The 12804-nt window shown below is 55.1% G+C and overlaps 1 long non-coding RNA gene across 1 annotated transcript; it reads right to left on the bottom strand.

Annotated features, from left to right (window-relative positions):
* Positions 1-3622: 3622 nt before the first annotated feature.
* LOC138374698 (uncharacterized) lies at positions 3623-6706 on the bottom strand. Its single transcript, XR_011231398.1, has 3 exons — positions 6601-6706; positions 5779-5987; positions 3623-3845 (listed from the first exon to the last, which is right to left on the bottom strand). It is a non-coding gene; the product is annotated as an uncharacterized lncRNA (long non-coding RNA).
* Positions 6707-12804: the final 6098 nt, after the last annotated feature.

Genomic DNA, 12804 nt, shown 5'->3' with positions numbered 1-12804 from the left:
GGTGACCCCTGGTGGGCAGTTCGCAAAATGTGATTTTTCTTTCTGAGGCATGTCCTGTTTGGGGTTAATTGGGTTCTGCTTTGTATGGCAGTGTCGCCGCCTGTGCGCATGCGACAGTGTGCGGCTGAGTGTTCTGGGAGAGACCATCCTGGGAGGAGAAATTTGGTGAGGGGGCTTACCGGCTTCTTCGGGCCTTCCCCTGAATGAGGTCCTTCACCAAGACCCCGTGTGTCCCAGCCCTGTGCGGACGGTGAAGCAGCTAAGACAACTGCCCCGCTGCCCAAACAGGACTGACCCGGCCTCCAGCGTGGGCAGCCGGACCTGCCCTCCTCAGGCCTCAGGGATGATGCTGTCGCGGGCCCGCCCGCAGGCTGGCTGCGGCCCAGTTTCACCTGCTTTCCTGTTCCGGCTCCATGCTCCTGCCCTCCCTGACCCGCTGGTGTTCTGCGCAAGGGTTCTTCATGTAGACCAAATGTGCACTCTGAACCTGCCACTTGACATGCACCGTTTCCACACACCGTCCCATTTTACAGATGAGGAGACTGAGGCTTGCAGAGGCAAAGTGACTTCTTCAGGGCCCAGTAGAGGATCTGACTCCCCAGAAAAGGCTCCTCTCACACTAGAGCACAGCCGGGGGGTGGGGTGGGGGCCCTCTAGCTGTCAGGTATCCCTGTCTGGTGCCCACCTAACCTGAAGAGTTGAGAGAGGCTGCGGGGTGGGGCAAAGGACACAACCCCAGGATAGGAAGTGTGAACCCTGGGGTCTGCAGCCCCTCCCTCCTCAGACACAGGCCACTTCAGTTTACGGATCTCGGCCCCCCACCCTACCCACCTGTTCATTTTTTCAAAAAATGACAGCTACTATTTATTGGACATTGGTACCACACCAAGCATTTTACTTGGCCTATCTCCTTGTTACTCACAGCCAATAGTTATTGTCTGCTCTTCTGTGCCACACAGTGTGTTCTGGGCCGGGGACTGCACACACTGCCTGCCCTGGTGGAGCTTATAATCCAATGGGTGGGGCTGACCCACGCCCACGCCCACCCCAGTGCCAGCAGGGCCAGGGCAAGAGTATACACAGAGGCCTCGCACCGTATGTCTGGACATTTGGAAGTTATAAATCAAACTAACAACTGTTAAATAAAATATGTTCTATTCCCCTACTCTGACATATGCTTTGATAGTGACCTGGAAGGCCAGGTTCTAATTTAAAACTTCTGTGACTTCCGAGTTCCCTGCCCCAACGTGGGCATGAGAAGAGCTGGCCTGGCCCTCAGCCTGCCCGCTTGTCTTCCCACCCCCAGCCATCTTGGCCCAAGGAGAGGTCCCCATGCACACATGTGGACACTCTAGTCCCTATGTGCAGCTGCCCATACCTCCTGCAACCCGCTGCCACTTGGCTACCCCACTGGTGACACAGTCCACCCTTGAGGGACATTCTGGAGTCCCTCGTATTGGGAGTGTGGTCTAAAGGGGAGGGTCTGGCCTTCGAGAGGGCCCCACAGATTCCTTATCCTGTGAGGGGAGCCACAGACAGAGAAGGCCTGGACTGGAGTCTTGCCAAGCAGGGGACCCATGGCAGGAACACCCTGCACCCGAGTCTAAGGGCGGAACTGGACAGACCTTGAGCAACTGATGACTTGCTCAACCACTGCACAAGAGCTGGGAGAAGCACAGGGTGCTCTGAAGATGTGTCAAGGCGGTGACTGTTGTCCAGGGATCCGAGATGCCTCTGCAGAAGCCACATTTGAGTGAAGCAGTAAAGAATGAAGAGTCAACCAGGCCAGGGGTTAAGGGAAGGGTGTCTAGTCAGAGGGAACAGCATGTGCGAAGGCTCTGGGGCAGAAAGGCTTGTGGGGAGAACAAGGTCTGAGAGAAGACCCTCATGACTGGAGCCCAGAAAGCCAGTGGGCATGGGCACCAGCTGAGGCCAGAGAGCTGGCAGGGGACAGAGCACGTGGGGCATGTGGCCGAGAGCTTTGGGTCACCAGGACAACAAGCTGGAGTATCCTTGGGCAGAGAGGTCTTGGGAAGTGTCTGCTCCGCACCCCCACCCCAGGCTTATGACTCTGCCAAGGCCTCATGGGCAAATAATGTAGCAGCAGGCTGAGAAGTCCTAGAATCATCACATTTTGTCACAAGGAAGAGCTTCAGAAATCACCCAGAAATCAAAGCTGATCTCTGTCTTTCAGGAATCACCCATTGCCAATGAGAAAACTCCTAGAGAGACAACGTCAGAATTCGCCTGAGGTCACTGGCAGGTTGCTGGCAGGGCCTGGCCCAGAGCTTTGTCTGCACAGTCTGAGGACCTACTGTGTGCCCCACCAAAGTCTGAGGCACAGCAGATGTCCTCAACACTGAGCACAGCGTGTGGTAGGTACTGTAGGTGCACTGCCAAGATGTTTTGAAGGAACTGGACTTTGTCCAGAGACAGAAAGACATATAGAAACAGTATCAGCCCTTTTGAGGCTCTGTCTGGTTGGGGAAGGGACGTAAAAAGGAGTGACAGTGGCACAGCTGATAAACTGGCACAGGGGCCTGTCCCCAAGCCTACAGCCTCCTAGCAGGTGCCCCTAAGTCCTCCTGCAGCCTGGAGTATGTCCCTGCAGCCACTCTTGAAAAGGCCCTGGTGCCCGCCTGATTGCTAAGTCCGGTGGACACATGAACTGCCCGCTGTCCTCCCTGAGACACACCGCTCCTTTGCCCCAGGCAACCCGGGTCCTCCCCATCACTCCACCCCTCCCTTCCTCAGCTCCTCCTCTTCTGCCCGCCCTGTAAATGGTGATGGGCCCCAGGTTGTGCCCTCCCTGAGGGCCCTCATGCCTTCCACTGTGGGCACTCAGCCACCATGCCTGCACGTGTCACCCAAATCTCTATCACCAATGCAAACCTCTCTCTCCCGAGTCCCATGTGCAAGGTCCACCTGCTTGCAGGACACCGCCACGTGGATGGCTGCCAGAAACCCCAAGTGCAACCTGCCTGCAATGAAACTCCAAACCAGCTCTTTTCCCTATTTCTGAGCATGGCACCTCCAGTCCCCAAGTCCCCATCTTCTACCTTCTAAACATGTTCCAGATCTGCCTCTTCCACCCTCCCCTGTTCTCTCTCATCTGGGTGAGCACAGCAGCCTCTGAAAGGGCTTCTCGCCCTGTTCCATCCTCCACCCAGCAACCGTCTGACCAGGCCACGTCCCCAATCTCCGCATGCCAGCTGTGCCCATGCCTGTCACTCCCAGCACACTGCAGGCTCTTCTTGCCTCAGTGCCTTTGAGTCAACGGTCCCCCCGCCTCTCCCACTTTCCCCTGTCTCATTCCTCGTCCGCCTTGAAGCCTCAGCTCCCCCATGTGTGCAGCTCCCTCGTCACGCTCAGCTCGCTGGACGCAACTGCGCTTCCGTGTCCGCCTCTCCCGCTAGGCTGTGGCCAGCAGAATGTTCCCAAGCCTCACCCACTTTGCCGCCAGTGCTGCTGCCTCACTCGTTTTGTTGCCAGATCGCACCCCATCCTATGGATATGCCACGCTGTGTTTATCCATTCATCAAATGATGGACATTTGAGTCGTTGCCACTATTTGGCTATTATGAATAACGTTGCTATGAACATCTGTGTACAAGTTTTTATGTGGACATATTGTCTTAGCTTGGCCTGCCATAGCAAAATACCATAGACTAGTGGCTTAAACAACAGAGATTTGTTTCTCACAGGTTTGGAGGCTGGAAGTTCGAGATCAAGGTGCCAGCATGGTCGGGTTCTGATGAGGACACTCTTCCTGGTTTGCAGACGGCCGCCTTCTGGCTGTGTCCTCACGTGGCAGACAGAGCTTGCGCTCCGGTCTCTTCCTTTTCCTACAAGAACACTAGTCTCATTTTTACAGCCTCATCTAAACCTAACTACCTTCCAAAGGCCTCACCTCCAAATACCACCACATTGGGGCTTAAGGCTTCAACATATAAATGGGGGGGGACACAAATATTCAGCAGATGACTCATGTTTCAGTTTTTTCAGGTGCATACCTAGGAGTGGAATTGCTGGATTAAAGGTAACTCTGAGTTTAACCTGTTGAGGAACCATCAGATTGTTTGCAGCGGCACGAATTACACCTGCCAGCAGGGCACGAGGGTTTCTGTTCTCACTTTCTGCAACGGCTGTCTCGGGTCTTCATTCTCCTCAAACCCCTGGCCCTCCCGACCTTCCCACCCTCTCAACAGAGGGCCTGCCTCCACCTCACAGGAAAATGGAAACACCTGTCCCAGCGTCCAGCTCAGACCTCCCCCACCCCACCCTCCCTGGCCTCCTCTCCCCGGAAGCTCAGAGCAGACATTTCTCTAGGGCACAGCTGATCTCCGTCTTTCGGGAAATACCCACGATCACTGACCGCTCCTCTCTCTTGCTCACTGAACTGCTGTCTGGGGTTGAGGGCCCGGGAGACGGAGACCAGCGAGCAGGGAGCTCACTGGGCATGCTCTCAGGACCGACACCTGTGCTGGGGGAGGCAGGATGGAGCCGAGGGACAGTTGAGCTGTGACACAGGCCCATGGAAGGCCTCAGCCACCCCACCAGGAAGCTCTGGAGCAGGCACAGCCTCAGCGTCACACCACATTGTGGCCAGGAGTCAGGCCACTGCCTTCCAGGGCTGGGGCAGGGAGGGCACAGATTGGGGCCACATGGCTCTGTTCAGCCCAGGGCGCGTCCTGGAGAGAGGCTCGGAGGAGAGCCGTCAGCCTCCGGCCCCCCTGCAGCTGGGGCAGCTCAGGTTCGGTCCTGGGATTCTGCGTGGTGCCCGTGGCATCCGCTCTGACTTCCAACAGGCCCCTTCCCCTAACCATGGGATCGTGTTCAAGTCTCTCTCTGAAAAATCCTCCCTCAACCCCACATCCCCGCAACTGCCTGCTTTCCTCCTCCTCCTCCTCCTCCTCCCCGCCAAACTTCTTGAAAGAGTCCTCCACACTCACTGTCCCCACGCGCTGCTCCTGTTCACTCCCCAACCCCGATGCACCAACAGACCACTGCGATGCCACATCATGTTTGTTGGGTACTTTTGGGTCTTCACAGTCATCGTCCTCTTGGGGACATCCTGTCCTCTGCTGGCTGCTCCTGCCTTGGAAACACTGCCTTCCTCTCAGCTTGCACAATGCCACGGCCTCATCTTCCTCCTACCTCTGGCCAAGCAGCCCGTTCTCTGCTGCGTGGCCAGTAAGGGCAGAGCCCGTGGGGCCAGCCCTCCTCTCCCTGGCCTCCCTCCCTGGATGTCGCCGTCCACACATGCCGCATCAGTGACTGGTGAGCAGGCATGACTGCCCCTCAAAACTCTCAACCCCAGTGTCCCCTTGACGACCTGATGATGTCTGCTCTGGGACAGTCCTCAGTCTGAGACTGGATTCTTGCTCCTCCCCACACCTGTCCTCCAGGATTTTACCTGTCCCAGGAACAGGCTCCACCCCCCCCCCCCAGCCGGGCAAGCCAGGAACCTGGGAATGTGGCCTGCTCCCTCCATCTCCCCCTCTCTGCCCGCCTCCCTACCTGACCTGTGTCCCAGTCCTGTCGTTCCCCCCTCTGCCGCACTCCTCCTCTCCAGCCAGGGCCCCTGCTTGGCCTCAGGGGTAAGATCTCCCACCTGGACACTTCGGCTGCTCCCAGCCCTCCCCCTCCCACATCCTCGTGGCCCCCACTCCCCCCAGCCTCATTTAAACACACACACCTGATCATATCATCGCCCTGCTTAGAAACCATCCCACCTGCCCAAGGAAAAGACCCCAAGCTTTAGCATGGCCTGCGCACCCCTCTGCCTCCTCTTCTGACGCAGTGTGGCTCAGTGGCTGGGAGCATGGGCTCTGGAGTCAGGCCACCCGGATTCAAATCTGAGCTCCGCCATGCTAGAGGATTCTGGGTAATTGACTCATCCTTTGTGTCCCGTTTCCTCATCTGGAGAATAGGGATGCAACAGCAGCACCGGCCTCAGGGGGGCTGGGCAGATGACGAGATGACACCTGCAAGGTTGTGAGAACACAGTGTGTTCAGAGAGAACAATCAGGGGACACTCGCTGGGCCTCACACCTTACCCGCTTTCTTAGTTTCTGCACTGCAGCTACACTGGCCTCCCATGGGTTTCTCAAATGTTTCATGCTCCCCCACCCCCACCCCAGGATCTTTGCACGTGCTGTGCCCACGTTGCAGTTCTCTTTTCCTTTGCTTAGTCATCTTTTAGCATTGTGCCCAGGTAACCATTCCTCAGGCGGCTCTGCGGAGTGCCCAGCCAGGTCAGCTTTCTCTGTTACACACCATCAGAGACCCATACGCTTCTGTTATTTCAGTTTGTCATTTTACATTTATACATCATGATTATCGCTGTGTGTCCCTCCCCCCACAATCCTATAAGCCCAGGAGGGCAGGGACTCTGTTGTTGCTCACCATCCTACGCCCAGCGCCCAGCACAGTGCCTGGCACGCAGCAGGTGTTCAAGCCAATACATGAAAAGGAAGACAGCCCGAGCGAGAAGCCCGGCTCTGCTATTTCCTACTGCATGATCGTGGGCAAGCTGCTCACCTCAACGTGCTCAGCGGTAAAGTTAGGACATTCGTGCCTACCTCGGAAACTTCTTACCGTTATAAAATGAGACGTGCAACATGCACGGCCCAGAACCTGGTGCAGGGACACTTGCGCAGTCTCGCTGGCCTTCATTCCTCAGAGCCAAGGATAGTCCTGGGTCCCGGGGTGACACAGTCTCTGTGGCAAGGCCAGAAGGAGCCAGATGCAGAAGGGTCACAGAGGTCCCCCTGGGGTGCAGCCAGATTGCCTCGAGGGCAGGACGGCACATTGGGCCTGGGACCCTTTTGTTTCCAGAGCTCTAGAGCAGTCCTTTTCCAAGACTTCAGCCCGGCAGCGCCATGGGGAAGGGTACTTTGTCTGTTTAGGACTAGAGCAGCAGAGAGAGAAGAGTGCCCCCCGCAGGCCAGGACAGGAGGGGACCCCTTGGGATTAACTTGAGAGGTCCTGCCAGGTGGGACTAGGGGGGAGAGGGAGGTCCAGCCTCCCGTACCCTCGAAGAGCGGACGTTCTACTTTGCTGGCCAGCCCCGGGGCGCGGCTTGGTGAGCTAAGGGAGGTGGCCGATTTCCTTTCAGGGAGAAGTGGCAGGCCAGGAAAGCCCCGCATGTCCGGCTGGGAGAACGGACGTCATTCTTTAGAGCCCAGTAGGCACCACTCGTGACAACCAGGTGGACAATATGGCCAGGGATGCGTTCTTCTTTTTATGAACTTTTTAATTTGAAAGAATTATTGACTCACAAGAAGTTATGTAAATAGTACAGTGAGGTCTGGTGTGCCCACCACCTGGCTTTCCTGGTGGTGGCATCTTACATAACCATAGCACATTATCACAATCAGGAAAGTGACCCGCACTGCAGTTGATCAGACTACAGACCTTGCTTGACGTCACCGCCGCCTGCATGCACCCATTTTTGCTTGTCTTTGTGTATAATTCCATGACATTTTATCACATGTGTGGATTCATATAACCACCACCACAAGCAAGACGCAGAATGTTCCATTCTGGAGAAGAAATTCCTGATGTTTCCCCTTATAGTCACATCCTCCTTCTCCTTCCCTCATCCCTGGCAACCCTGTCGTTCTCCATCACTATAAATGTTTCATTTTGAGAATGTTAATAGGTGGAATCACGCGGTATGTTTGAGATTGGCTTTTTGCAGTCCGCGTAGGGCCCTAAGACCCACTCCAGTTGCTGTGGGGATCGACCGTTCCTTACTTGTATTGCTCGGTAGCGTTCCACAGATAGGCTCTTACAGAGATTCTCCCAGCGGTGGCTGAAGGACGGAGGAAGGGGCCCAGTTATGAGGCTGCCGGTGTTCAGGTAAACAGCGCGAGGCGGACACGCATCCCGCCCGGCTGGCACTGCCTGGATGAGTTCAGGCGACGCGGGTGCGGTCTGCGGCAGAGCAGCGTTTGAGAGTCTAGAAGCAGAGCTGCCAGGAGGGGGCGCCAGAGGCCTTTTGCCCAAGGGGTGACTCCGAAGAGAGACCGCCAGGGCAGGTTAGAGGGAGCTTTGGGCCACTGTGCACATCGGCCGAGAGAACCCTGAAGTCCTGTCGGTCTCTGCACCCCAGCGCTCAGGTTTCAGTCCGGCCCTGAGCGTCCGAGACTGCGGGATGAGGCCGATGTGTACTCAAGGAGGAGGCAGCAAGGGGAGGCCCGGACCAGGAAGTAGTGGGCTGGGGTCAGGCACAGGGCGGTCCTCAGCAGGCCGGGACTGCCCCTCAGAGGGTGGCCTTCATAAAAAGAAGAACGCATCCCTGGCCATATTGTCCACCTGGTTGTCACGAGTGGTGCCTGCTGGGCTCTAAAGAATGACGTCCGTTCTCCCAGCCGGACATGCGGGGCTTTCCTGGCCTGCCACTTCTCCCTGAAAGGAAATCTGCCACCTCCCTTAGCTCACCAAGCCGCGCCCCGGGGCTGCGCCGGGGCACCTCTGCCCGCACTTCCCATCCCTAACGACTGCCCACTTCTCTCCCCAGCCCCTGGCGTGTGTTCTACACTCTCCCACCCGCCTCCCTGCAAGACGCCTTCCCCGACGCCCCCCCACCCACCGCCCCTTCCCCGGAACACTCTGGGCTGTGCGGATCCGCATTCGTGAAGGGCGCGGGCTGGGCGCTGGCTGTGTGTGGGTTAAAACAATGCGCATCCCCATCCTCTGTGTCCCCTCCGCGTGTAAGTTACCTGTACTTCTTAAGAGAATCTCCCTCATGAGGCCTTGCCTAATAATTTTCGGTCCATACACCTGTGAGACTTCTCACTCGTCTCTTGTTGCCCAGAGCCTGGCACACAGAAGGGGCCAAGTGAAGGTTGATTGAATAAATGAATGAACCTGTCAATTGTCCTGTCTTTGAAGCTCCCCTCCCCCACTGATTGCTCCGTGGCGGTTTTCTATGCGGGCATTCCTTCCCCTGCAGCCCAGGGACTGGTGGGCTGCCCTCCCCCCTGCTCAGGTCACTCCGCCCCCTCCCCAGCAGGCTCACCCACCCAGACAGCTTTACTTTCCACACTTGTGCTGCCGGACCCCAAATCCCCCACGTAACCCAGAGCCCTGAGCCCCACGCATACCTCCCACTGCTTCTTCTTTGCTTGTCTCTTTCTGCCCTTCCCAGTGTCTGTCTTTCCCGCAAACATTCAGCTCCCTCGCAGCAGGAATCTTGTCTGTCTGATGGACCAATGCACCCCCAGCACCTGCCCGGACTCAGAAAATATTTGTGAAATGAATGAATGAATAAATGAATGAATGACTCTCCCTCTGAGGTCCTACGGACACTTGAAACACAACACACCCCCCACAACTGCCTTCTCCTGTCTTTGCCACCTCTCTCCTCCTTGTCCCCAAATTTACAAATCCCGGAGTCCCCCTAGATGGCTCCTTTCCCCACATCAGCCAGTCACTACGTTGCCCAGATTGCACCTCTGAGCTTTCCCACCCCCACCTCACTCCAGTCCCTCCTAGGCTGGACCCTCCACAGGTCCCATCTGGACCTCCTCTCCTCAGGGCAGCTGGGTTTCCAGCCTGCACCTTTGCTGCTGACCACATTGCCGCCTGAATGATTTGTCTAAACTGTTAGTCGTGTTACGTCAACTCTGACTTAAAGCCTTCATTGCATCCATGTCCCAGTTGTGTTTCCTGAAATGTAGGAGTCACGAAGTGAGTGGCACATGACATGATTCTGGGAGGTTCAAGGACCTACACCATGCACCAGGGCACCCTGGGGTGACCATTAACACAGAATTGCAAGATGAGAAAGTTGGTTCTTTCTAACTCTGATTACACTGAAGAGAAAGAAACATCTTTTTTTCCCTCGTTAATTTCTCCTTCTTGCGGGAATCAGGACTCCAGCCACAGCTGCCGGCCAGCCAGAAAGGCAACTAGCAGAAAAAACAACACAATAAAAAGAAAGACAATTAGTGATTAATAGATGGAACGATAACATGGTCTTATTAATATTTTTATTTTATTTACTTTACAGTTACCTTCTATATGTGACATGTGATATCAGGTTTCTTTTTTATTCTTTCTTTCTGTAGACCCCTTAGCTGGGACTATAGTCGCACACCACCACATCCAACTAATTTTTTCTAGCTCACTCTTGCTCAGGCTGGTCTCGAACTCTTGAGCTTGAGCGATCCTCCTGCTTCAGCCTCCCCGGAGTGAGATTTACTTTTGTACCTTTATATTTTTTTTCATTGTGGTAAAATATACATAACATAAAGTTTACCATCTTAGCCATTTTTTTTTTTTTTTTTTTTGAGACAGACTCTTGTTCTGTTGTCCAGGCTAGAGTGCCGTGGTGTCAGCCTAGCTCACAGCAACCTCAAACTCCTGGGCTCAAGCTATCCTCCTGCCTCAGCCTCCCGAGTAGCTGGGACTACAGGCATGTGCCACCATGCCTGGCTAATTTTTTTCTATATGTATTTTTAGCTATCCAGATAATTTCTTTCTATTTTTAATAGAGACAGGGTCTCACTCTTGTTCAGGCTGGTCTCGAACTCCTGACCTCGAGTGATCCTCCCACCTCGGCCTCCCAGAGTGCTAAGATTACAGGTGTGAGCCACCACGCTCTGCCGAGGTTAATGTTTTGATTGCTGGACTGCTTGCTCTGTCCCACTAGACTGTAAGCTCCATGAGGGCAGGGACCTCCACCTTGTTCTTGGCTGTCTCTGATTCTGAGTGGCTGGTACGGTGATGGGCGCAGAGTAGGTGGTGTTCAGTCGGCATCTGTGGGAAATCAGGTAATAGCTACGTAGTGAGGGCTGCGTGGGCAGTGGCCCTTCTGACAGTATTCCAGAAGGGTGGCACTTGGTGAACAAAGGCCTGGAGGTGGGAAGCAGCAGGGTGTGGGGGGCAGATGGGCTGCAGTTGGCGTGGACAGGCAGAGGCCAGAGGGATGAGACTGGAGAGGCCCTCAGCCTCCCTCACCCCTGCCTATTATGAGACCCCACAGCCCTGGCACTTTGTCTACACTTCCTTCACACCCTACATCCTGCCTCATGTGATGCGAGTTGATTCATCAGCACTTACTGAACCCCTACTGTGTGCAAGGTATGGCGTTGGGGCAAAACACCTACCATGTGCAGCACAGGCCAATTTCCAGAGTGATTTGCCACCCAGTATCACACCTCATGCTCACAGCAGCCCTACAGAAAGGAATCGTCCATCCGTCCATCCGTCCGTCCATTCCCGTACTCAAACACTTAGTAAATGTGTATCAAGTGCTGAGCACGTGCCAGGTGCCAGGAATGCAAAGCAGGCAAGGCCAGCAAGGCCCTCATGGAGTGGGGAAGAACGAACTCGTAAACAAACCAGCAAGGCAGTCTGCAAGTGTGATAAACTCTGTGTAAAACCTAACAAACGGGTGATATTGTAGGGAGAGACTGGGCCCATCACTCTGGTCAGTCGGGGGGCTCTCTAAGAAGGTGCCATTGGAGAAACCTCCAGCCATGGGAGGAACGCGCCAGGCTGAGCTCGCAGCAAATGCAAAGGGCCCAGCAGCATGGGACAGTACCTGGGCATCGGAGGGACAGTACCTGAGTGTCACCGGAGAACTAGAATATTCGATGGGGTGAAGTGGGGAGAGAAAGGGATGAGATGGAAGAGAAAGCCAGCAGCCAGATTAGGAAAGGCTTGTCGACATTTGGATTCATCCTACTGTGAGAGGTTTTTTTTTTTTTTTTGAGACAGAGTCTCACTCTGTTGCCCAGGCTAGAGTGAGTGCCGTGGCGTCAGCCTAGCTCACAGCAACCTCAAACTCCTGAGCTCAAGCGATCCTCCTGTCTCAGCCTCCCGAGTAGCTGGGACTACAGGCATGCGCCACCATGCCCGGCTAATTTTTTCTATATATATTTTTAGCTGTCCATATAATTTCTTTCTATTTTTAGTAGAGGTGGGGTCTCGCTCTTGCTCAGGCTGGTCTCGAACTCCTGAGCTCAAACGATCCGCCCACCTCGGCCTCCCAGAGTGCTAGGATTACAGGCGTGAGCCACCACGCCCGGCCAGGTTTTTTTTTTTTTTGAGACAGAGTCTCACTCCGTCACCCAGGCTAGAATGCCGTGGCGTCAGCCTAGCTCACAGCAACCTCAAACTCCTGGGCTCAAATGATCCTCCTGCCTCAGCCTCCCAAGTAGCTGGGACTACAGGTGTGCACCACCAGGCCTGGCTAATTTTTCTATTTTTAGTAGAGTTGGATCTTACTCTTGTTCAGGCTGGTCTTGAACTCCTGAGCTCAGGTGATCCTCCCTCCTCGGCCTCCCACAGTCCTAGGATTACAGACATGAGCCACTGCGCCTGGTCCCTACAGTAAGATTCGAGTCCACTGAAAAGTTCTACAGAGGTGAACCAGCGTGTCCTGGCTGACGTCTCCAGACCATCACCGGGCCACTCTGGAGGCAGTGGAGATGGGAAGATCCACATTGGCTTAAGGTCTATGTGAGAGATAAAACTGTTGGAACCAAATCCAGAAGCCTTGGTTTCTCTTCCAAACCTACTTCTCCCCATCTTTCCAGAAAATGGCACCACTGCAACCCTATGGCTCCAGCCAGAAATGTCTAACTTCTGCATCCTTTCTTCCTCCCCTCCCCGCCCCTCCCCCGCCTCCAGCTCTGTCAGTGTCCACACCAGGAGAAGGGAAGTTTCCAGGCAGTGCCAAGTTGCGTTTGAGGTTAAGGTGCACCCAGGCAGCCTGGCCGTGGGAGAGTCCCAGCTACTGACTCTTCCCTGCTGCAGGTGGAGACAGTGGACGTTCAGCTTCAGCCA

The sequence above is a fragment of the Eulemur rufifrons genome, chromosome 24, assembly GCF_041146395.1.
Source record: "Eulemur rufifrons isolate Redbay chromosome 24, OSU_ERuf_1, whole genome shotgun sequence".
NCBI lineage: Eukaryota > Metazoa > Chordata > Mammalia > Primates > Lemuridae > Eulemur > Eulemur rufifrons.
Note: the sequence above shows the minus strand (reverse complement) of the source record. Positions and strands in the feature narration are given on the sequence as shown.